The sequence below is a fragment of the Chelonia mydas genome, chromosome 1 (assembly GCF_015237465.2).
Source record: "Chelonia mydas isolate rCheMyd1 chromosome 1, rCheMyd1.pri.v2, whole genome shotgun sequence".
Taxonomy (NCBI): domain Eukaryota; kingdom Metazoa; phylum Chordata; order Testudines; family Cheloniidae; genus Chelonia; species Chelonia mydas.
Window position 1 is genome coordinate 228,998,040 of NC_057849.1, and position 26,655 is coordinate 229,024,694.

At 39.5% G+C, this 26,655-nt stretch overlaps 1 protein-coding gene across 5 annotated transcripts in view; it reads right to left on the reverse strand.

Annotated features, from left to right (window-relative positions):
- RASSF8 (Ras association domain family member 8) overlaps positions 1–26,655 on the reverse strand; it is a 122,375-nt gene that overhangs the window by 38,243 nt on the left and 57,477 nt on the right. For 2 of the 5 annotated variants that reach the window (XM_037915418.2, XM_043538567.1), the window contains exon 2: positions 6,363–6,473. The exons of the other annotated variants lie outside the window; for them this stretch is intronic. The gene's annotated coding sequence lies outside the window, so the exon portion shown is untranslated. The remainder of the gene's footprint in view (positions 1–6,362; positions 6,474–26,655) is intronic. 5 annotated transcript variants of the gene reach the window in all.

The following is a 26,655-nucleotide window of genomic DNA, read 5'->3' on the forward strand; positions in this document are numbered from 1 at the left end:
TAAAGCTCAACCAGCATACCACGGATTTTAAAATGGTGACAGACTCTTGACAATTTTCTTCAGCGTTAGAAGGTCACGTCATTCCTTAAATAGGCAATCCTCTAAGAAGCCCCAAGTTACCAACTCAGAAGCCCTTAAGGGAAAAGGCCTCAGGGTATGCCTGTATAACAGGGCAAACCGGGATATAATTTATTTCCACAAGGGAGTTTTTAAAACAAACTGACCTGAAACAACATCAGTGAAATAAAGTGAATAGGCAGGGAGGAGAAAGGGGAAAGTTCTCTTTCTAAAGTTTGTTTTGTTGACTGCACTTACTTTCACAATTCCCCCAGGACAAAAAGAACAAACTTCTCTGTGCTTTTCCATCCCCTATTTATAAGGGTCACCTGCATCAATTAAGTATTTCACATCTCTAGGCAATTGTTAAGATTTTTTTAATTGAGTTTTTACATCATGGCAAATTTACATGCAGTAAAGTCATAATATAGGGCAATAGGTTAGATACTCCTAGGTACTTAAACTCCAGGCTGGGAGATATGGAGTTAGTTCCACTAGTCCTGCTTTTAACCCAAATGGCAATACAAAGAGATGGGAACTCAAATACTCATTTGCGAAATTGCCAAGAACCTTCCAGTATCTGCTGGAGAGGCAAGGAGCCTGGCTGCTCCACTCTCTACCTTCCAGAGTGAGGGGATAAGGCTGATGGTCACTCCACCATTCTGCTTCTCTGGACTCAGAACTTTGACAAGATCCTCCCTAGTGGGCAGCTGGAGGAGTTGTCATTTCAATTTTTCCTGCTGGAAAAAAAATCAACATTTTATAGCAAAATTGAAGTTTTCCTGCAGAAAATTTCAGTTTTGCCAAAGGACATTTTTCATTAGAAAAACATTTAGATGAAAATATTCTGACTCGCTCAGGTCTTCATTTCAACTGTGTCACTCTCACTGAGTCTCTCCAGCAGCTCCCTCTTTTCTCCACTGTATCAGCCACAAGCCACTCATCTTCATTTTAAGGCCCTTCACTCCATATGCCCCAGCCTACTTATCTGGCCTACACTCTCCAGACATTGACCCCCTATCTCTGCTCTGCCAGCAATGCCAGCTTTCATCACCCATGTGTTAATTTCAACTGGCACCATTGCATTTCTCATGCTGCCTCCTACACATGGGAGGAACTGCACATAAACGTCAGCTAAGCCACCTTATTGTCCTCCTTTAAATCCCTCCTTTAAATCCCTCATCTGATGCAATGCATACAAAAACCTCAACACTGTTTGGGCAGCTGGTGGGCTAGGACCACTACTTTTCATGCTGACCAGTTTTGCCTCAATGTCTCCTTGTGCAACCCCTCTCTGTCTGTTGGATCCATCTGTTGTCTCTAACATTATACTTGGATTGTAAACTTAGGGCAGGGAAAATCATTTTATTATGTGTTTGTACAGAACCTAGCATAGTGGAGCCCTAGCCCATGACTGAGACCCCATGGGCTACCAAAATACAAATAATGGTAATGATAATATGGAGCAAATATAACGATAATGAGCAAAAATAATGATAATATGGAGCAAAACAATTTTGCATAAAAAGTAAATTGTGCACATATGGTATCCCATGTGTAAGTTCTTTGAGAAAGTTACTACCATTTAGAAATGGCCATTTTCTGAATAGATGCAATTGCATGGGTTTAGTGATTTGATCAATCTGAATCCAGGGAACTGAAAAAAGTTAGGATTCCAAGGCAGCCTATCATTGGTCATGGGAAGAGCATGTAAGCCTTTCCCAAAAACCAAACAAGGCTCTCTCAATGCTCTCTGCTCCCTACAATGTATGTCATGATTTAGTAGGGAGCAGCCCTTCTAGCTGTTTTGTTAAAGGAGTTAAAAAATTAAGCTAGTTCACCTATATTTTGGAAGGAAAGATTAAGTCCTAGCTCTCAAAGGAGAGCTCTTCTCCGGCCCTGAAGCCCATAGCGATGATTCAAATAATCATTAATGTGTTTTCATCATCACTGGAATTGAAGTACAACTCTCTTTTAGGCATGCTGGATTGCTTGAACTTCAACCTGAAACACTGACATCATTGTCAAGGGAATTGTTCAGCATTTTAAAAACCTCAACATGGGCAATGCAAGACAGCTGACAGTACTTTTTTTGTTTTCATTTTTCCTAAAAAAAGAAAAACAAAAATAATAAAAACAAGAATTCACTGCTGCACACAAATTGCAGGGAGGTATATGCAAGGCAGACTTAAAGCTCTTGTTTTCCCTCCCAGAGAATCTCTGCTGGAGGATACAGAAGTTCTGTGGCAAGGGAAGTTGTTTTTGGTGTGGGATTTACATACTATGTAGGTGGTCAAGCTTGTTCCCTCCCCACCCAATGGAAGGATGAGAGAAATTCCATGCATGGAAACAGCTGAGTTCCACTCCCCTATGTGGGAGTAACCCACAGAAGAAAGACCCTTAATTAAAAAAAAAAACAGTTGAGGTTGAAGTCTGATTTGTCCATTTATTTACAGCTGTTTCACTTAGTGAAATGGACTGGTGACATCCTAGTTGCAACACGAACCAACAGGTAGGGTCAGTGGGTTTAATTTAGAAACATTTCAGAAAAATTTAAGTTGATAGTGCATTTTATTTGTTGTATTGTTTTTAAACTGCATATCCATAAAGACCTAAAAATGATATTGTGAAGTCATAACTGAAGTTTATGAGTTCACAAAGTTAAAATTCTCAAACTGCAGCATAAGGCCACATTCAAAAGCTTCAATACATAGTCCTAGTGTTTAGGTCTCTTCACAGAAATATAAAAGCTAGAGAGAACAGTATCACTTTAACTGAATTCCAGTGCTGGCTGGGCCTACGGTCATATTGTTTCCATGTGCAAACACCACGTGGTATATCCTGCACTTTGCTGACAACCAGCAATCTAATACCAGTCTTCTGAATCCTAAACAAACAATACCATAATCCACTGTCAGCCACACAATAACTGCTGCACTCTGTCAAAACATACATTAAAAAGATAAACGCTCAAAGGAAACCTGTAGGAAAAAAGCCCAGATTCTAGTCTAGTCTCTTTTCTAATGTGTCTCTCCATATGCGGTCACCCTTTGAATTTTGATGTTATGGATGCGAACCCATACAGGAGTATGAGGTTCTAAACTTTGTACCGAAAGCTAAGAATTCCAACACACACACCTCTTATCTTTTTTCTAGCCAAAAATAATTTAGATTAATGCAGTCTTTTAGTGAACAGTAAGTATCTAGGCACCTGAATTGCTCAAACAAATTTCAGCACAGATACAAATATTACTGTAACTTCCTGTATTTACACTAAAGTATTATAAAAATAATTAGTATTTGTCACAGCACCTGATAATATAAAAACTGACAAATCATTCTATAGAATTGTAGTTGGTGAAGAACTAAGTTTCTAAGTCAGGAACTTTCCTCTTACATCTTTCAGGAATAGATGGTAATTATTCATTTGAAACAGGACTAAGCCACGGAAAGACTTGGGAAACCTGGGTTCATGTCCTTGCTCCACCACTGCGCCTTCTTGAGTGACCTAGGGCAAGTCATTAAGTCTCTCTGTGCCTTAGTTTCCCATCTCTAAAATGGGGATAATAGCATTCTCCTATCTCCCAGGGGTGTTGCTAGGATACAAATATTAAACACTGTGAGGCACTCTGATTACAATGTAATAGGGACCATACCAGTAGGTAGATAAATGAAAGCAGTTAAAATGGATAGGAGGAGCATTAATTTTTACATATTTTTAAAACCATCCCAAAGAGAAAAGGGATTCAGAGTTTAAATAGCATACAAGTATCACAAGCAACTTTCAGGAATGCTAAAAAGGAAACCGATATATATACCAGGTGTTGAAGTTTAAAATCAAACACTGAGCCTCACTTATTTTGAGAATCAGTTAGATTTTCAATATTTTTGCATATACCAAAAAGAATAAACAGGGATTAGCAAATTTTGAGAAGCCCACACAAAATAACATGCTCAGAAATTTCACTTTAATCAGTTTAGAACACATTCTTGGGAAATTTAGTGTCACCTCTACATTCCTATCAACATAAAAACGTAACAAAACACATTTTAACTAGGCAACTCGATGAACAGACAGTATATCTTACCTACAGCAATTTTAATCCCTGGTTCAAAAAACATACTGAATTCTTCATTAAGAGTGCATTCCCTCTTGTGATAATACTCAACCAGAGGGATCTAATGAAAAGTGACCAAAAGTGACCATCTACTTTATTAAATTTTGACTTTAATAACCAGGGGGCAGCTAGAACAATTAAGCCTTCAGTTCTGTGATGCTAACAGACCTCTGGTATTGTTAAGATTTATTGCTTTCGCTGCCAATTTTCCTTGTGATGTTGCAATACTAGAGGAAATGCAGCTCTTGGCACAGAGATTCAGTACAATACAATTGGTAGTTTCTGTCCAGACACTACAATATGTTGACTTTTTAAAAAATGGCCTCCCAGAGGTCAAGCTGCCCTTCGTGTGCTTTACTCAGCAATGGGACTCAGCCTTGAAATCCAACCTTAAAATCTGATCTAAGGTTAGTTTTAACTTTGAAGCTGTCATTATCAAAGTCAAACACAAGGGATGTGTCTTGCTGCAAGAGCAGTGGTAGAAAGTGCTTGTCTTTTCACCAGGCAAGTACTAAAGTGCTCTGTAAGCCTTTAGACAAATGAAGAAACCTGCCACTGAATGAAGTGCTTTACACACTTCATAGAAGAAAAACAGATTCACCTTAAAACTTCTACTCAAGTAGCACAGCATGAACAGATCAACATTAACACAGAGCTTATGAAGACTACAATGGAGCTTTCTTAACCTAGTTATGTCCTATGGCATTAGTGTTAGATCACTGCAAAAACAAATGGAGTAAAGCTAAAATTGTGCTATTAGCTAAGTTTGAGTGAGTACTGTACTTCACTCAGTGAAATACTTAAAATTGGCCCAGTGCAATACCTGAATACAGATTATAGGAATTTTTCTTGAACCAGAGAGATTGCACAGTCTCTCCACTGTACAACTTACAGACTCGGTATTCAGTTATCATAAAAAATTAAACTGAAACTGCACGATTCCAGACAGAACACAGCTTTCCCTGAAAAATGCCACTGAAGGCAACAGGTTGTAACTGCTATACTGTGCAGAGGTGTCAGCTGGCCACCACAAAATGAAAACTAAAATGGACATAGAAGAAAAGATGGAAAAGTAATTAGTGGGGAAAACCTAATTCAGTTCTAAACAAAAGCTATCAATTTAGCATAAATCACTGCCAATATATATTTTTATCTCTTATACCCTATGAAATAAGCACCAAATTCCCCTCATTGAACAGGCAAATTAATCAGCTTAGGCCAAATGTCATGATTCAACCCACACATGTGTGGGATGAAGTATCTACAGACTTACAAATCCTTAATGAAATGAACATAATGAAAAACAAACAGAGGAACTGAAAGTAAAGCACCACAGATTTCCCAAGCTCATCTCAGATCTTAACCAGTAAATTAAGCATCAGAACAATATATACAAGTTTACAAAGAAATAAACCCATGGCTAAATTTTTAGTTTAAGTTGGTGATGTCTTATATGATACATGGCAATTTTAGAAAATGATCTTTAAGGGAGATGACTACCTACTACATCATATACAGTTTGTTTCAAAGATTCCAGAGCACTTTACAAAAATTAATCCACAGGTAATCATGTAGATAGGTATTTTATACCCACTTAGACAGGAACTCTGAGACAAAGCGTTTAAGTGATTTGCCTGAAGTCTAAGTGAGTTAGGGCTTGTTTACAGAGGACAGTTATACTAATACAAGGTAAAACATGAATTTGAAGTATTATTGCTATACTGGTATAACCCCATTGTGGATACTCAGATTCCATTATGTTAGTGCCTTTCCGCAGTTCAGCTTGTTGCTTTGGAAGCGGTTTAAACTAACCGGGAAAAAGCTAATCTTATTGTGGAATGAGAGTTGCCCACACAAGGACTTATGCTGGTATAACTACAATGGCTTAATTATACCTGTATAACTTGTGAAACTTTCCCATGTAGACAAGGCTTTAGTGGCACATCCATCAATAAGACAAATGCTACTCTCTGTCATAATTTCTTTGCCACTGCTTTCAGGATTACTGTAATACAATATTTGTTTTAAAGTATCACTGAGGCCCCAACTAAGATCAGACTCTGATTGTGCTGTATGAACATGTACAATAAGTAACAGTCCCCGCCCCAGAGTTCAGAATTTAAATACACTAGATAGAAAATGGGTGGGAGGGGAAAACGGAGGCACAAAAGAGGTGAAGTGACTTACCTAAGGTCACAGAGCAGAAAAATGGTACAGCCAAGAATAGAACCCAGGTCCTACTAGCTCCCAGTCTAATCCACTATCTGCTAGGCTATACAGTCTCTCAAGCAATTTGCACTGAAAAATTGAAAACAAAAAAGAAAAAAAAACTCTTTTTAGGGAGGGTCTGGGTGTTTTATACAATTTATAGCTCATTTTATTTATGTGCCTATTGTCTAAGATTTCTAAATTTTTCAACTGTTCACAATACAGATTCTGCCCCCCCTTCTTTAGCTAAGCCTCCTAGTGCTATGCTTAAGCAGTCTATATGTCCCCCATCATTAGACTCAAAACTTTACAAGTTAAAATGTTGGTAAAAAGAAAACCGGATAAAAATTGGACAACTATGGAAAAATACATTACAGTGGAATCTGCAGCAACACCTAGGGAATCTATACAAAATATAAGGAGACATTCCCTTATGTCTAGTTCTCCAGTCAGAACCACAGCATTCAAACCTGTTTGGCTCATTGACAAAGCTTTCAGATTTCCCTAATCTTCTATTCCTCTTACACGTACAGTCTCTTTGAAAACCATATTTCTTACAATTCAGGGATTGGAGACAAAAATCTGCTGTGTTTAATTTAGAGATTCAATAACAAAGTTAGAGTGAAAAACAAAAGAAGAATTGATTTAAACATTTTTTTTTTTAAAGAGAAAAAATGAACTGGAACCTGAACCATTTATTGATGCATTAATCGGAGATACTTCCTTTATATACTTTTCAGAAATATTTAGTTTGCTGTATAATAAAACATTCCACATTAGAATACTGACATTTTCTGAAGTATCCAGAGGAGGAGAAAGTTCTTGATTTACACAATTCTATAGCTGCTTTTGACCTCTCTCTGGATAATAAAGGTATTCAGGATATCAAAATAAGTGTCACTGTCATCTAAATCTGCAAGGTCAAGTTTTCCCTCCAGTGTAATCATAGATTTTACATCAATTGTAGACAGGGAAATATTTATGCAATAAGTATGGAAGAGAGAGTTTTATATAAGGATAACAGCTATATCTTTCTAAGGCCACAAGGTGAAAATTATTGCTACTTAGAATGCATTGATCAAGAATTGTTTGGTGTTGTGGGTTTCTTGTTTTTTTGCAAAGAAGTTTTGTGCACTGCAAAGCTCTACTTTTTAAAAAGACAAAAGAATATACATTCTGTGATGACGACGACTGTAAAGAGCCTCTGATTGCTCCAGTGTCGTTAAAGAAGAACACTTAAAAGTCTTGAAAGTGACTGAATTAGAGATTTTCAACTGATGCAATTTTGAGGCCCTGTGGCTAACATACTTTCAAAAAAAAACAAAAAACCCCTTTGTGCTGTTGATTACAGTGTTGTTAGATCTTTACGGGCTAAAGATAGAGCAATAATTAACAAACTTGGTTTTCTTTGCTCCCCCTTCTGAGAGATATTTCTACTTTAAGATGTCAAGTGGCTTTAAACATCATTGAGAAATGATGATGTATAATTATTGTGAGATTATGTAGTTGTGCTGTTTGAGGCATTTTGTTTTGGATACTGTTTATTGGAACAGCTTCTGTATTTAGAAATTAAGAGTCAGCTAAATGATGGGCCACAAGCTGCTGCTGAAAATGGAGCCAGAACACTGGGGAGAGCAGAAGAGTTCACATTGTCAAAGGAACTTCATAGAAGAGGGAGAGCATGCATATAGGCAAGAAGAGGCCAGGGGAAAAACATCAGAAAATACATATTCAGATTAGGCAAAAGGATGAGAGTTTTTCCCCCTATCTACTATACTCTTAGCTTCCTACTTTGAATTTTTTTTCAGAGCAAGCAGACACAATGCAAAACCCTTCCAAAGATCATTTACAAACATAAAAAAATTAAAAAGAGTCATGTTTTGATAGCAACAGGCTATACCAAGATGTCCTGTTTATCAATAAGTTATTGGCACATTTCTCAGGTGGTTGGTGACTACCAACATGTGCCAAAGGTATGCACAAAAAACCTGCTAGTGACAAAGCACTAGGACAAATTGCTTTATTGGATTTGAAATGCACACATGCAGGACCTGACTCACCTCATTTACACCTATGTAGATCACTGAAGCCAGTGGAATCATATGGGTTTAAAGCCAGAGTGAAAAGAATCAGGCCCATAGGGTACACGTAAATCAAGAAGTGATAGTATAGTTTTCTGACTGGTTCTGGCATTCATAAGTATATGATGTCCTTTTGCCTTTTTTAAAAAGTGATGTGTTTTCAACTGACAACTGTGTTCTATACATTAGATTTCTGCAAAAACAGATTCTTGAATTCTCAGAGTATAAACCCCTTTTCTAACAAACCGTGTATCTCATTTCTAGAAACATTACATGCCCTTCTGACAATCAGTCTTGCTAACCCCACGCATTCAAATATCAACTCAGGTCCCCAAAATATCATGAGTTTCACTTAAAAATAATGAGAATAAAAACAACTATGAATCTATAACTATGAAATCTGGGGTTTTTATTTTCCTAGTGGTTTTTGGGCCATTAGGTCGTCACATTTTCAAACTTTTCTCTGCAACCACGATGGATACCAAAAGTACTTTTTTTTTTTTTGGTTCAATGAAAGCTGAAATACTCCTGTAGCCACACATCTCCAGGAGCTGGAACTTTAAGAAATATCACAAGACTTGCAATAAAATCATGAAAGTTGGCAAGACTTCAGGCATTGTTTTGAATGCTCCTGCTCTGAGGTAGGATTTAAGTAAAAGCTACTTACTGGCTATTTTGTTCAAACAAAACTGGGACAACAGATAATAAGAACAAGGGCACAAAAAGCAGGACTTGATCCATGTGAAAGTGACCAGAAACATAAAAGGGGACGTATTCCTTAAACTGCCTGGTGAAGTGACCAGAGTGCATTTAGGAAAAGGGGACCACGGGGAGCTTTCCTGGGCAGGGCCAGCTCTAGGCACCAGCAAACCAAGCACGTGCTTGGGGCGGCGCTTCTCAAGGTGCGGCACTCTGGCCCCCCCGCCTTTCCCCCCCCCGTTTCGGCTGCACTCCGGCTTTTTTTTTTTTGCTGCGCGCTTGGGGCGGCAAAACACCTGGAGCCGGCCCTGGTTGTAATCAAACAGTGCCAGGAAAGACCTCTCTGCATTTTCCCTTTGCCTCCCCTGACTGACAGAACTGGAAGACCTTACACATTACTGTTACTGAAATTCACTTATTTTCTCTTTTGACATGCACTTGGATATAGCCCATTCTTGCTTGCTGCCACAGCCAGCAGTCAGTGTCAGCTTGGGGCAGATTTAGTTTGCTATTACAATTTTATCAGAAATCCCTATTTTCTCCATTGGACTGATCTGGAGTATAAACCACTGTAATAAAAACATGACCCAGTCCTCATACTCAAATTTGTTGAACATAATCAGCGATCTACAAAAAAAGTTAAGGGAATTTACACCACCAGTATGTGAACAAACAGTGGGCTTCTTTATGTAGTAGGGTCTATTTTTCCTCTCCCACCCACATACATAAGGCACCAAGGCAGAAATACAGGGTTCTTTGTCAAGCTATTTTTATTTCCATACTGTTTCCCAACCTTTCCTGCATAGGCTGTGACGATATCATCATAGGGTGCCTAATCATATTTCCAACTCATTAGCACAAAGGTAACTCCAAAATGTATGCATGTGCATAACTTTTTAACAGATGAACTCATGTCTGCAAAATTCTTTGTGGGGATAAGGGACTAGGTTTATAAATTATACTTCTGTAGTAACAATGAGGAGTCCTTGTGGCACCTTAGAGACTAAAATTTATTTGGGCATAAGCTTTCGTGGGCTAGAACCCACTTCATCAGATGCATGGAGTGGAAAATACAGTAGGCAAGTATATATACATAGTATATGAAAAGACAGGAGTAGCCTTACCAAGTGGGGGGTCAGTCTAATGAGACAATTCAATTAACAGTAGAATACCAAGGGAGGGAAAAAAAATCACTTTTGGAGTGGTAATGAGGGTGGCCCATTTCAAACAGTTGACAAAAAGGCGAGAGTAACAGTAGGGGGGAAATTAGTAAGGGGAAATTAGTTTTTGTAATGACCCATCCACTCCCAGTCTTTATTCAGGCCTAATTTGATGGTGTCCAGTTTGCAAATTAATTCCAGTTCTGCAGTTTCACATTGGAGTGTTTTTGAAGTTTTTGTTCTTGAAGAATTGCCACTTTTAAGTATGTTATTGAGTGACCAGGGAGATTTAGGTGTTCTCCTACTGGTTTTTTGAACGTTCTGATTCCTGATGTCAGATTTGTGTCCATTTATTCTTTTGCGTAATATAATCTTTTTCTCATCTTGTGAAGTATTAAAAAAAAGCCTCCCTTATTATGTTCTGACTCATCCCTTCTTTACAACATACTAAAAATGCAACTATGTTACATTATTCTTTTGTACATTTGCTCACTCTCACTCACTCACCCACCCACTCTCACCCCTCTTCAAAGGCAATGCTGAAAAGAATTGGTACATAGTGACATGCTCTGTATTTTGTTTTTAATGGAGAAACAAAACACCATTTTAGAAACCAAAACAGATATTTGTTCCTGAACAGGATAGTCTTCCTACAGATTGCAGCTATCAGACCTTCTAACGTGAATATGATAAGTTCTTGTGACAAGGCTTCCCTCTGTGAAGTTGTACAAAAACAACCCCCAAAAGGGGGACATAACTGTATGCTGTTGAAAAATAAGCAAACTTTTTGCCATGTATAGGAGCAATTTTACACTTTTAAAAGTAGAAAGATAGGATTGCTTAGAGTGAAAAAAAAAAGTGAAAAAAAAATATGTAGGAATCCATGTGTTTTCCTTTCTGACTTGAGTTTTGAGTGTATTGGTTGTAAAATTATTTGTAATCTACAAAAGTCTTTCTAGACTTGAAATCTGCAAGGTATTAGACTTTAAGCTTGCCTCATTCTGATTCCCATCTGACCTTTTTCTTCCCACTTTTACTCGTGTTATTTTGGTGCTATCCTGAAAACAGCTAGAGCTTGGAACCAGTGCTTTATGCCCCCAAAGCCTGGAATCCCAGTTTTCAAACAACATAAAGCCTTTCTTTTTAGTGATTGAGAAATATGGAACAGTTAAATTGAAGAGGAGAAAAAACAAGATTGTACTCAGATTGACACTCCTCTAAATGTCCAGTCTTCCCTCAAGCTAGGCTAAGAGTGACTAAGGTGCATTTCAATGAGTTTAAAATCAATACAACATGCAAGCGCAGGTTGTGAGAGAGACTATAGCTAAGTTTTCATACGGGTTTATACAAAAAACATTAAGAGGTCGAGCTTTGTCCCCTTGCCATAGATGGTGTGTGTAATACACATATAGCTTTTGCTCTAAGCATTTTTAATAGCTGCATACAATGAAGCTGGCATCACATTTTACTGTATCTGGCTACTGCAATAATTAAGCATAATTTCCCAGCAGTCGATAGATCAGTGGAATAACTGAAGCTAAGCTAAACTATAAACTATAAAAGATCAGCTAAATAAACTATAAATAAAATAAAATAAAGGAAGGATACTAGTTTCATTCTTTTCACTGCTCCGTGACAAAAATATCTAATATTAAAAGGTTCTATTTGAAAATATAAAAAAAATTGTTCAGATGTTTTTGCAGTACAACAGTCTGTATACATTCTGATCTTGCCTTCCTTTGTATGTAGTACATTTTCTTAGAGTGATCTCTTCTTCCTGTAGTCTATTTCTGTGTCCACTCCCCCTCCACATGTTCCCAGATGCATTCTGTCTCAGTCTTCCCACCTTTAAATTTTCACTTTGGCACTTAGCAGGAAAATGAGAATGACTGCAAACTCCAAACCACCATCTAGAGATACATTAATGATCACATTTTTAGTATCCCCCCCCTTCCCATTACCCAGCAACACATCCAAAACCTGTTTTATCTTCAAGGGCAACACCCAATCACACACCTGCCCCCCCCCCCCCATACCTGTTTCAAGTAAGTGACACTTTGCATTACAACTTTACAGCAACTGTAGAAGTCAATCAAAAGCCATTCACTGGTGCTTATGCTTTTTTTCTGATAAAAATCTACCTTTGCCTTGTAAATCTAGTTTAACATTTGACCATCTGCAGGAAGTTTATCATTTTAAGCCTTTTGCAGTACACTTGTTCAATATAATGAAACTACAAACCAGGAACAACTTGCAGGGATTGGACGGGGGTGGGGGCATCTGATCCAGGCTTGATCTACAGCTGACAGCGGTAGGTTCATGCTGTTTCCTGCCCTTAAACTGCCTACTGGGGGAACAGGAAACCTGCAATCTCTCCCCCCCCCCCCCCCGCCGCAAAAAAACCCAAAACAACTCACAACAAAAACCACCACAACAGACCTGTGGTGGTTATCTAAAGACAGGGAAAAAACACCCTAGAGCAACCTAGGGAAAGAATCAGTTGTCCCTCTGAAGACAAGTTTCGGGCTTGGAGGAGAACAAGCCTGGTGGTTAAACACAGGAATTACAGTCAGGAGATCTCAGTTCTATTCCCAGCTCTGCCAGATTTCATGAGACACACTTTTGCAAGACACCTTGGCCAAAATTCTTATTAGGAGGTGACTCACTACTTTAGGTTTTGGGTGGCCAGCCGGAGACACTTTAAAACAGTCTAATTTTCAGAGGGTGGGTTTTCAGCACTTGTTGAAAACAAGGCCTCTTTTAGGGGGGTCTCAAGTTGGGCATCAAAATTGAGGCACTCCAAAAATCACCAGTCGCTTTTGAAAATTTCAACCTTCTCTGTACCATCATCTGCACGCTGGAAGATATACTTGCCTATTTCAGTATGGTGTTCAGGATAAATTCATTAATATTTGTAAGTTGCTTTGAGAGCCTTGAATGGAAGGCGCTATACAATTTATTATATTTGCATGTGCAGCTCTGCACTTCAGCAGTTTTGCATTTAAAAGATGAGAGGGGAAAGCAAGCACTCAGTCATTGTGACAAGGGCTACAAGCAAGGAAATGGAGAAAAGAGATGCTTTTATCATGATATTCTACAGCTATGCTCTCTCACCAGTTTGAACAAGTGCAAGGTCATTAAAAAGCTACAACACAGACAGTGCAGGAACAAAAGGCACATTGTGTTTTGTTCTACTCTGAAGAGGGGCGGAAAAAGGGAGAAAAAGATGACAAGCGATCTTGTACAGTATTCAGAAAAATGAAGTAAAATCCAAGAGTTGGGTTCCAGAGATAACACTGTCATAAAAGGTATCCTGATTTTCTTTTCCATGCAGCTGTAGCCCAAAAGAAGAGAAGTGAGGCAGGTATGCATAGCAATGCTGAAATATTTGTTAGAAACACTGAAAAAGCTAAAGGTAACACTTAAGCTTCCTTTCTGATTATTCCCTACACCAGCCTTAACTTCCAGGGCAGCAGAAAGGGGGCAGCAGGGTAGGGGGGGAGGGAGGAATACTCCACTCTCCAGACACCTTTTTAGATTAGCTTGGAACTCACCCACCTCTTCGTTCCTCTCTGTGGATGCCAGCAGCAAAGTGAAGATGAGAATCAGAGGAACTTATCATAAGTCCCACAAACAGAAGCGTGATGAGACACCCCTACATTTCAGAGAGATGAAGTTCTGCTGCATTAAATGATCCAAGCGACGATTTTCAAATAGAGAATAAATACAAGCTTGTTTACCAAAAAGGGCCTCATGTATAGTGAACAAATATGCCAGCAGGGTTGAATGTTAACAAGGCTGTACAGAGCACATTGAGTCAGTGGGCACTGGGCTCAGTCGGATTCTCAGAGGAATAAGGCCATCCTTTGTAAAATGGGATGGCTCTTGGTAATTTGCCCACTTTAAAGGGTGCTGCTGGAGCTGAACAAGAGATCCAACAAACTATGAGAACTATGAGCTGAATTGTAATGGAAAGGAAGAGCTGAAGAGGCAAGGGAGTGGAGAGTTCACCAGTCAAAAACGTCTGCAGCCTGTGCAAAACAGCTTTCCAAAACGCTGATGGAGAGGGGTCCTGGAAAAATCAAGAGCACTGCCTGAGTTTATAGCAATAGTGTTTGCTGCAACAGCAAATAGGAATGAAATGTGCTGAAAACAACAACCAAAAGAAGCTCCCTATCTCCACTTGTTGATGCAGAAGGGTGGAATCTTAATATTCATGCCAATTTTGAGCACATGGAATGTGTCACTGATCCCATAAATCTAATTCTTCGTTCCTTCTCAAGCCTCTAAGCAAATGTAATATCCTATTTTCAGTGCTGTAATCTTGTCAGTTTTCAGGAGCTAAGTAGAGAACTGGTTAGTAGCTCTACCATCTAAGTAGATGGAAAAAATCAGACCATTGCAGGAAGTGGTATCAGTGATTCAACAGTTCTCTTCCTCCTGAGTCAATAATGAATCAGCGTTCTAGAATGTTAGCGGGCAGAGTACTGCCGAAGAGTCATGCTTTGAAATTAAATTTAAACTGAGGTCATGAATGCTTTTATTTGTTAAAGGTCCCTAGGCACTTTTTTCAATTTAGAGAAAGATGTTAGATTAATAGATTCCAAGGCCATTGTGATTATCTAGTCTGACCTCCTGCATAGGGCCTTAGAACTTCCCCAAAATAACTCCTAGGGCTGAGGCAGAGCAGGAAGCAGATGAAAGCCTCAAGGGAGCTTGGATAGCGGCACAGAATGACCCACCACCTCTCAGCTCTTCTAATAGGTCCAGGTTTGTTGTAGAAGGAGGGTCTTATACAAGGAAACCCTTTCTGGTGGGTACAAGGAGGACTGGCATCCTCAGAGACAGTTGGTAGTTCCAACTAAGTATTGGGGAAAGCTCTTGAGGTCCACGATAACCCTATTGGCCATGCTGGGGTGAATAGGACCAAAGACCGTTTGGGAAAGTCATTCCACTGGGAGAGAATGGGCAAGGACGTTTCTACCTATGTCCGCTCTTGTTCGATGTGCCAGAGGGTGGGAAAGCCCCAAGACCAGGTCAAGGCCTCTCTCCAGTCACTCTCCATAATTGAGGTTCCCTTTCAGCACGTAGCTGTGGATATTCTGGGTCCTTTCCCTAAGACAACACCCAGAGGAAAGCTGTACATACTGACCTTCATGGATTTTACCACCTGATGGCTGGAAGCAGTAGCTCTAAGCAACACCAGGGCTAAAAGCATGAGCCAGGCATTGGCAGACATTTTTGCCAGAGTAGGTTGGCCCTCCGATATCCTTATTGATTCGGGAACTAACTTCCTGGCGGGGACCATGAAACATCTTTGGGAAGCTCATGGGGTGAACCACTTGGTTGCCACCACCAAACAAATGGCCCAGTGGAGAAGTTTAATGGAACTTTGGGAGCCATGATATGTAAATTCATAAATAAGCACTCCAATGATTGGAACCTAGTGTTGCAGCAGTTGCTCTTTGCCTACAGGGTTGTACCATATCCCAGTTTGGGGTTTTCACCCTTTGAACTTGTTTATGGCCACGAAGTTAAGGGGCCATTACAGCTGGTGAAGCACCAATGGGAGGGGGTTACATCTTCTCCAAGAACTAACATTTTGGACTTTGTAACCAAATTGCAAAACACCCTCAAAGACTCTCTAGGCCTTGCTTGAGAAAACCTACAGAGTACTCAACAAGAGCAAAAGGCCTGGTATGATAAACATGCAGGAGGGCATTCCTTCAGAGTAGGTGACCAAATCATGGTCCTGAAAGTACTCAAGGCCAATAAGATGGAAGCGTCATGGGAGGGGCTGTTTATGGTCCAAGAGTGCCTGGGAGCTGTTAATTACCTCATAGCGTTCCAAGACCATACCCTAAAACCTAAATTAGACCATGTTAATTCTCTAAAGCCCTTTTATTCCCGAGAAATCAAGGTTCTCCAGTTTCCAGCCCAAGAGAGAGATGATGACGCTGAGTGGCCTGAAGGAGTCTACTATGGAAGGGAAAAGCAACGGTGGCGAAAAAGAGGTGAGCCTTTCCACAACCCTTGGACGTAAATAACAGCAAATACAGGAGTTGTGCACCAGCTTCGCGCCAATGTTTTCAGCCACCCCAGCACGGGCAGAACGTGCATACCACTCCATTGACACAGGTGATGCTCGCCCAATTAGAGCCCAACTCTACCGAATGGCTCCTCAAGCCAAAACCACAATAGAAAGAGAGATTAAGGACATGTTACAGATGGCTGTAATCCACCCCTCAGAGTGCATGGACCTCTCCAGTGGTTCTGGTTCCCAAACCAGATGGGGAAATCCGCTTTTGCATGGACTACTGTAAGATAAATGATGTAACTCGCCCAGAAAGCTATCCAATGCCATGCGCAGATGAGCTGTTGGAGAAACTGGGATGTGCCCAATTCATCTTCACCATAGACTTAACTAAGGGGTACTGGCAAGTGCCGCTAGATGACCCAGCCAAGGAAATGTCACCCTTCATCACCCACATAGGGCTGTATGTCAAAGAAGCAGGTCCAATCCTTCTTGGGCTTGGCCAAGTATTAGACTATTTGTACCACACTACAGCAAATTTGCCACTCCACTGACTGACCTAACCAGGAAAAAACAGCCAAATGCAGTTTAGTGGACTGAGAGGCGTCAAAAAGAAAAGGAGGACTTGTGGCACCTTAGAGACTAACCAATTTATTTGAGCATAAGCTTTCGTGAGCTACAGCTCACTTCATCGGATGCTGTAGCTCACGAAAGCTTATGCTCAAATAAATTGGTTAGTCTCTAAGGTGCCACAAGTACTCCTTTTCTTTTTGTGAATACAGACTAACATGGCTGCTACTCTGAAACCTGAGAAGTGTCAGAAAGCCTTTAACCAGCTGAAGGCGGCCCTTATGTTTGACCCTGTACTAAGGGCCCCGGACTGTGACCAAGACAGGCTTTGCATCAAGCCCTGATAGTAAAACAACAAATTCCAGAATCCATCCTCCACCAGAAAAAAACTCAGCCACCACCCTCTTATCTCAGACAACTCCAAGAGGAACTGCTGTTCCTTAGGAAGAGAAGTGATCACTACAAGGCTTAAAAAGGATAGTTTAAAATAACTCTTTGCACACCTATACAACTGCACTTTCAGGTGGGGGGGAAAAAAAAGAGTGTAATGGAAATCTGAGAATTCATTGCGATGACTTCATATTCCATACCTCTAAGTGGAGACACACACAGATTAATTCTGTTGTGAAGATGTTTACGTGGGTTCTGTAGACTTAACACTACCCTTCTGCTTTGAATAAATGTAAACAGTTACATATGTAGGGAAGCCAACTGCTAGAATAGAAACAATTTTGATTTTCTAATTTAAACAATTTTTCAAACAGAAAGTTTGTTCAGTGTAAAATTCATGTCTTTTTTTTAAAAACCAGAAAAATATCATCATCTCTGGGATAAAATGAAATGTAATACAAGTGCGTTTTAATTTGTTAAAAGAATCCCATTGTGTCACATTTTACTGCTATAAATAAGTAAAAGTGGTACATAGTAATTCAACAGCTTTCTAGAACAGCATGAAAATTAAACAGACACCATATAGGTAGTCACGAGAGTCTACTAATGCTAAATTCTAACTAAGGGGGGAAATTATTTTCTTAAAAAAAAGCTTGTGAAATAATCCAAAATCTGGAGAAGTTCCAGATGTAAAATTTCCAAGGGCACTAGGACTATATACCCATAATTCCCCTGAGATATTGGCAGATTGGTTCATCCAGGCCAATGACATAATGCAAATAAGGAACAAAAAACAGACAATGCAACACAGATCTCAACTGTTGGTTAAAAATTAAGACAAATAAACATCCCTTTCACACTGATATTAATTATAACATCAGTGTTTACTATATTTCTACAATAGCATTACGTTTACAAACACTGTTTTATAGCAAGTGACAGCCACCAAGTAGCGCATATTTATAGATGGTTATTTTTAAATCCTTGCCAGAGACCCTCTTAAAATTACTTTAACAACATCTATTACCCTTAATGCTAAACAGGAGTTTTTAATATATTGATGGGGATCTAAAGGGAAATCTTTCCTTGCCTTTGAGCCCCTCCCCATTTTCTGTAGGAAGTTACTTTATTGTGACAAGACACTACCTTCCCCCAAGCTACCTGTCAATCAGAGCTAGACACACAGATTAAATAAGTGGATGACCCATGCGAGTATGGCATAAAGAAGTTGGAATGTGGCATGTCCTGTTAAAATACAAAGCTAAACAAGAAGAATGCATCAATCAGATACCAAGTTATAGATCACAAGGACTACACATACACCCTTATGAGGATAGTTATTTCGTTCTAAAAAGGTACAAATTAAGATGTCCAATAAATGCTGAAGTTCTAGGCCACCTCATTCTCAGCCATTGTCTCAGGCTGTATACTTGATTTTCGTTCACAAGGCAGCATTCATTAAGTGTAAAAACCTCTAAGTTTTCATGCTGGTTTTTCCTTACCAGTTACATTGATAGCTGTTCCTATTTGGGCACAAGAGATAAGACACCTTTCACAGCCTATAAAGACATTTATAGACATCAAAGCAAATGTATCTCTTACAAATTATTTAGATCCAAACAGCAGATAACAAACCATGTACCAGTAGGAGAAGTTAAACAGCCTGTCAGTTTGCCTGAGTGATAGGAGATGAGATGCTGATTGGCTCTGGGAGGGTCAGATTTCTCCAGGAGAGCCCAACTATATGACAGTTCAGTTTTTTTTTTAAATTAGGGATGTGGCTGGAGTGTGGGAGAGAGAGTGTGGAAGCAGATGCTTGGCATAAGCAGACCGGAGAAAAAACAGGCAGGATTGTTATGCATAAAAGAGAAGATTCATTACAAAGTGTGTTTTTTTTCTTTTTAAATATGCATTGACTGATGTTAGGGCTTTAATAATGCAGTCAGGAAGACTTCCAAGGCCTGAAACGTTGGTACAGAGTATCAGTAAATGTGGGGTAGAAGATAGACAAAAAAAGTGCAACTAAAGGAAATCTTAATGTCAGTCCAAAGAGATAGCTGGTGGGAAAGTTTCCCTAAGGAAGGGAGACGGTAGCTGATTCTAAAGAACAAGACTGGCTAGGAAAAGCATTGGAATCCCATTCAAAGGGCCATGAAGGGTTTTTGCCAAGATTTTACAAAAAGGAAGAAAGGTCAAAGGGGATCCATCAAAATGGCTGATTAGTGAAAGGGATATTTGTTTAGGTTACCCTAGATTATGCGAAAGGGCAGGGGTTCAGGAGAGGCTCTCACAGCAGGGAATGGGAGAGCTGTATCATGAAAGTATGGAGGATCTACCACTATACAGGAAGTTGAGCAAGTCTCTGCTGCAGAAGTTCCAAAAAGGGGAGTTGCTACAGATTTTGTGGGGTGGAGGGAGATATAGAGTGTAATAGGCTAGGAAAACCAGAGAGCCATGAGAGGCAACAGAATGAGCCTCAGATGGAAGTATTAGACATCTAATAGACCTATTAGCCCTGTTTAAGCATATATTAAGTAATGAAACATGGGGGTATTATATGTTGAATTATATACCAGTTATGATACTACTCTTAATGTACAACTTCTACCAACCAATGACCTACTGAAAAGTAGAAAACTACCTCAAAGAGTGAGCTCTCTTCATGAGCCAGTATGCACATATTTCAGAATGGTTGCCTTCATCCCCATTTCTAATTATACATTTGAGTAACTGCTTACTCATATATACATGCAAATGAAACCAAAACACAGAATTCAACATATATATTTTATACTAACACACACTATATATTGTTTAATGGAAAACACCTGTGTACTAATTAAGGGTTATGTGTTAACCTGAAACCACGGGTGGAGACATTATGTAACCTTTTGACCATTGGCAACTGTGCTTATCTTCTCTTGCAGCTAGATCTATCCAGGGGTTTGGGACTGCCTACCCAGTCATTTCCCTCTGCCCATAGAAAATCCATATAAACCATTGTAATCAATTGTTTGGCGGTGTCTCTGAGCCTAATAAGCGAGGTGACACTCCGTCAGCGCTGTATGTAATAAACCCACGTGCTTGATTCTACACTGTGTCCATATTTGTTCCTTCACTTATATTTCACCTTTATATCCTAAATATACCTGACATCAGGACTCCTATAGCCAAGGATAAAAGGTATATGATCTGGACTCCTGTAGCCAAGGATAAAAGATGTCCGGTCTATTTAGGATATGAAGATGAAAATACAAGTATTAATAAATATAACATAGGGCCTATTGGCCTCAGGCCTATAAAATATTCACTTTAGTCAAAGTAGACCTTAGGACTTCAGGTAAGTTAACGAAGTAAATAATAAACCTGCTGAGCTTGTGTCTATGTTTGTGATATACTTATGTTCTGAAAATAACTACTGAGTTTGGATAATAGTGTCTATGAGAGATCAGTATAACAGCACAAGATGACTACTGGTAGCCAAGGCGACACGTTACTGACTTCCTTAAAGTCATCGCCTGTTCATCATCGCCTGTTCCTTAAAGCCATCACCTTGTCATCGGTGACAAGGTGACAAATGTTAATGAGTACAAGGGGAACTAATGAGTTAGCTTATGAAAAATGGGGCACCCCAAACGAAGTGGGGTGTGGAAGTTTAAATAAGGAAAAGGAGTTAAAACCTTCATAAATATGTATGAACCCCAGTGGGTGTCAGCATAACACAGTATAAAAATCTGTATCCTGGCCTGCATGCCTTGGTGGGGGTTGGGAGATGCCAGGATGACAACCACTGGTGGTGAGGACGATGGCGAGGATGAACACTAGCACGGTGTGAGTAATGCAAATGTTACATATTCTGTGTTGGTGTGTCTCTCTCGCCTTTACCAGATTGCAGTGTGTGTACTGTTTAGAAGGTTAATAAAAGTAATTATTATACAAAAAGAGCACTGTGCAGTCTCTGTTGTGCACTGTGTGGTCCCCCTTCTATTTATCACCTCTCTACAGTAGTAATTTTGGGAGCTGAACTCTCACAGATTAAAGTAGGTGTGAATCCTCACCTTGGAGTGGGTAATTGGTTAAAATAACCCACAACTATAGATAAGACTACACTCCACATCACTTATTTCTCATCCACTGGTAAGCCAGCCTGCCAGGCCTCAAACATCGGCTACGGCTTGGCAGAGGGGAGACACTGGTTTCAAAATGGGACACTGGTACCAGAAGGAGTAGAAACAAAATCATTAAATAGAAAAGACTGATAATGTTGCAGCAAATTGGTTTATTGTAGGCATTTGCTGGGAAGAAATGAATTAGTCGGTGAAATATATACTGGTTTTGTATTTTCCCCAACAGCTCATGCATACCTGCAGGTTTTTTTTTTCTTTTTTCTTCTTCTTCTTCTTCTAACAATCAGTTCAGTTACTGTTTAAATATCAGTTTGTTCTTCTGTTAATTTTTGGTCGAGTGTAAATATCACTATACAGCCTCCCATGGCCAAAATTGCATGTTCTCCCATCCCCTGAAAAGGCTAAGTGCAGGAGGTAACTGATTTTCATTCTACATCTGAAATGTATTTATGGTACAATAAATCTGCATCCTGAGTTGCATACCAATTTTTAATGCTTTCATACACAATTCAAGCACAAAACTTCATTTTATTTATGCAAATTTATACAAAGAATGAAAAGTGGCTTCCTCTCCAAAGCTCCAGATGCCCCTGACATAAATTACAAACAAACAAACTGCCTACAGAACACAAACTCCCCTCCTACTTACTAACAAATATAGTCTATCACAATAATAGAAAGCTGACTTTATAGACTCATGCGGGATTTTCAGAATAAATTCTTGTGAAATGATGCCTTGAATTTTGTACCTTATGGGGACCCATCACAATAATAAAAAAAATAATTATGTCCAGCTTCTATTTTGTATGTCAAATTACAGCTACTGAGTCAAGCACCAACCTTAACTATCAGTGTGAATCATCAAAACTAGGGCACCAATACCTCTTATCAAAACTCATGTGCACTGATGCTAAGGCTTATTAATAGGGATATAAATAAAACTGCAAATGTACCACAGTGACTCAGTTTATCTGAAAATGTACATCTGCTCTGGAAAAAGCTGTCAGAAATCAGCTTCAAGACAATCCATCAATTTACTGTAAATGAAGACAATGGTAGAGACTGTCAAGGAAGGTCAAAACAAGTATTAATTGAAATTCTTCCTGTTAAGTGCGCCATCAGTCTAGTTTAACACTCAAAAGGAAAAAACGGCCAATTTTTACCTAAAAATGTAGTGGCTGTGATGCTGATCCATCACTTCGGACTGATGGCTAACCTGCGGCCACAGCCAGAATGATATTTATTTTAGCTCCACTTGAGCACTAACCCCTGAAAAGGGCTTATTCAAAACCTCACAAAAAAAGTTTTGAGTGGAGAGGGGTATGGGGAAAGTCCAATCAATCAACACCACATTCTGTCCTTAGAGAACCACTTCTTTTGTGATCCAGTTTTGCAGCAAGCACCACCAACAGCTTTGTGTCCTCAAATCAAATCACTTCCTGACAGGATCTTTATAACAATAAATCCACCAATCAAGCTATGGCTGGGAAAGAAAGATCACTTGCTATACCAATTTCCAGAGAGCTAGACATCTTGGGACAAAAAGGATTCTGGTAAGAAAAAAGCAGTCCAAGCAAATGCTGAAATTGTATCTGCTCTCACACATCTAACCTTCTAGGCTCCTAACTCCCAGTGCTTCCTGGTATGGGGCCAGGCACAGACGGGAATTACTACACAACCCACATAGTATGTATGTACTACCAACAAAGTAGGAAGGCCAGAGGAAAAACAGATATCAAGATCAACTTACTTCTCTGTAATACTATGCAACCTCTGAGAATACATACATAAGTGAGGATCTTATGATGGAATCCAGCAATCAGTCGACACAAGCGTAGTTTTACAAAGGACGCACTAAGCTTTAGACTACAGAAAGGACAGAAGCAGTGGACTGATTTGGTAGGCTAGGATATCTAATTTGATTTAGATCTCTAGGCTAATAAAAGCAAGAATGGGAAGAGTAATCATTCTATCCATGAAGAAGGAAGAAATAAAAACCCATTTTTTTGTATATTTTATATATACTGTATATAATATACACACACCACACCCAACCCCCACCCCCCAACAGAAAGAGCCACAGAGGACGCAGCTGCCTACTAGGCATCCTATAGCCTGAGAGGAAAAACAAAATAATCCACTAAAAGTATGGCTGCCCCTTGGCCGTGAGGTTCAGCATGTAAACCCATCAGTCTAGTTTGGAAGATATGCAGTCAGAAGTGCCACTTTTCTTCAAAGTAGCATCAGTTGTGGTATGTGTTAGGTGCTCCACTATAAGAAATGCAATAAAGAACACAGATATCACTTCCAAGAGGCAAAATACTTTTGGTGCTGTGCAGCTATTTCAAAAACAAAGCATTTCCCAATCCTCCCTGCTAGTTGCTCAAAAGATCTTAGAGCAATACACGTTCAGTAGAACTTTACACTTCAGAAGTTTGGTCATAATGAGTGCTATCACTTTACATGGCATATAAATAGTTAAGCTACAATATAACCTTATCAGATTACATAAACAGGAATTGAAAAAAGCTCTCATCAGTGGAGACCAGGAAGTTTCTTTTGGTAAGCCAATAATTTAAACTTTTAAAGAATTAAAAAGACTAAGATCTTATTTCAGACAATTCAGTTTCTAGCTCTCATAGCTGTCACCTTCTTAACACAAGGAGAAGGAAACAAGTCCAGTGCCTATGATACTGCCCTTTGCTTTGCCAAGCTAGAGTTGGGTGAAATTAACAGGACTCTGATCAGTTTCAATTTTGCTATTCAGAACCCAGTAGCAAAACCTTCAAGAATCAGGTCAGTTTCATGCTGCTGATGCTGGGAAAAGCTACCAGTGACACTGTATTTATTCATGGAGGAGACACTTTTTGGGTGGGTGTGTGGGGAATGGAAATACAGTAATGCATTCACAGCAACCAAGAGGCTAGGGGCAGTGGAGCAAGAAAGAAGAGGGGAGACAAAAAAAGAGTTCAGAGTAACAACCGTGTTAGTCTGTATTCGCAAAAAGAAAAGGAGTACTTGTGGCACACAAGTACTCCTTTTTGAAAAAAAAAAAAAAAAAAAAGATTTTCTCTCTTGTAGCATCTTCTCAGTCTGTATCCTTCCTGCACTATCAAACTTTGCTTAGGGTATGAACAAGGTTCCACCACCACTGTGTATTCCGTGCTGCTGTTTGCATGTCCTCTATGTCGCTAAGACCCATAAGTGTTCTCTCTCTCTCAGTACTGTTCAATGGAGTGATTCTTTCAGCTGGCCCTTTTCACATGTTCCTTCAGCTACCAAATAGCATGCAGGACAAGGTGGGTGAGGTGATCTCTTTTATTGGACCAACTTCTGTTGGTGAGAGAGACCAGCTTTTGAGATACAGAGTTCTTTAGCTCGAAATCTTGTCTGTCTCACCAACAGAAGTTGGTCCAATAACAGAGATCACCTCACCCACCTTGTCTCAGTAATATCCTGGGATCGACACGGCTACACCACCACTACAAACAAATGGCATGGATATCACGGCAAATACTCTGGCTTCATTCCTCACAAGTCTCAGATATTTTCATCTTCTTTGCTGGATAACTTTGGAGATAAGGAGTTGTTAAACTTTCTGATAAGCCTTGGCATTTGTTATAAATTCATTCCTGTTGACCTAGAGACATTAGCTTCCAAAGGCGTTTAGACATCTGTCTATACCTCTCATGGATTTTTAGCTTTCACATCCATATGTGAACACGGAAATAACATTTCAGTTGAACATTTGTAGTTTGGTCTTTATGTAGTACATTTTTTATAACAACCTTAAGTTGGTGAATGTAGCAGCTGCCTTGCCAACTTGTGACATTATTTCTTTCTGGATATCTCCACTGGCTTGCACATCACTGCAAAATGCATCAGAATCAACCAACCAGACACCTAGCTACAAACTAATGTTAGCTAACATATGGCAAGAACACACTTTTTCCCCTTACTGAAGACAAGATGCAAAATAGAGGCCCCCAAACAAGGTTCATCGACAACATCCTGAAATCGCAGCAACATCCCATTTCCCAGAAGAGGCGGGGCACTGGACTTCTCAGCAGGATGCCATCTTTGGGCAAAGCTTGTGCCTCCTCCTCTCCACTTCATCATTCACATCCACAAGAACACAGCAGGAGACAATAGGACGGAGAAAAGATGTGCACACATATACTAATGTGATACTTCCAACTGCTTCCATGACAGGAGGTAGGAATTTGGACCATATGAGATATTATTCTTCATATGTGTGCTCATCTTTTCTCCCTCCTATTTCCTCTTCTTCTGTTCTTGTTATTTGCTACTAAATGGTAGCCCAACAGCTATATCATGCTTCCACTGAAGTCAAGGGCTAAACTTTCACAGTTTCAAATGAAAGCAGGACTGGGTTTATATTAACTCTTTCTGACCTTAAAAATCACCCTTTATTCACTCTGTAGTTGTTCTATAGTTCACAGGATAATGGCCAAAATTATGTGCCTGACTATTTAAACTGAATTAATCCCTTGTTAAGGGCAGTTCAAATTGAACAAGAAGCAGTTTTTGACACTGAAAGAGACCTTTTGGAAAACTGAGGTTTGAAAGAAATTTTAGGAACAGTTGGCTTTTGAGAAGCGTTTTTTGTATAAATACAGGAAAGCAGGATTCTTGATGACAAGTAGGAACTTTTAAATGAAAGTCCTTTTTGTCTTTGTTGAAGTTAAGCAGCAATTAACCACAGAGGGAAAAATATAGGCGCAGGAATTGCAGAAGACCAAGTCATTATCTCTAAGGAGACACTGTCTATAGTTTAACAGGGTCAGAGTTTTAGTCAGTTGTATAGGAGAACGGAAGTTGCATGATGTTAGGCTGAATGTCTGTCAAGCTAATGACAATTCTCGAAGACCATAGTAATCAAGTGACATCTAAGGTTGCTCATTATTAGACTCTAGGTCATCCAATAGAAGAAAAACCATCACATCTTCGTACAGCCATAAGTCTGCAAACGTTGTGGGTTGGTGGTGCTGGAAGAGTATGTTTGGTTTTGGGCAGGATAGCAAGGGAAAGATTGAGTGGGACAGGTTGGGGAGACTTTCATATCCAGGTTATTTAGTACTAATCTTCCCCACATCATTAGTAGTGATCAAAAAAGTGATCATATAATAGCTGTATTAGCTTATTGTGAGAACAGTGTTATCTCTGCCTAGTTTCCATTGCCTGGGAGAG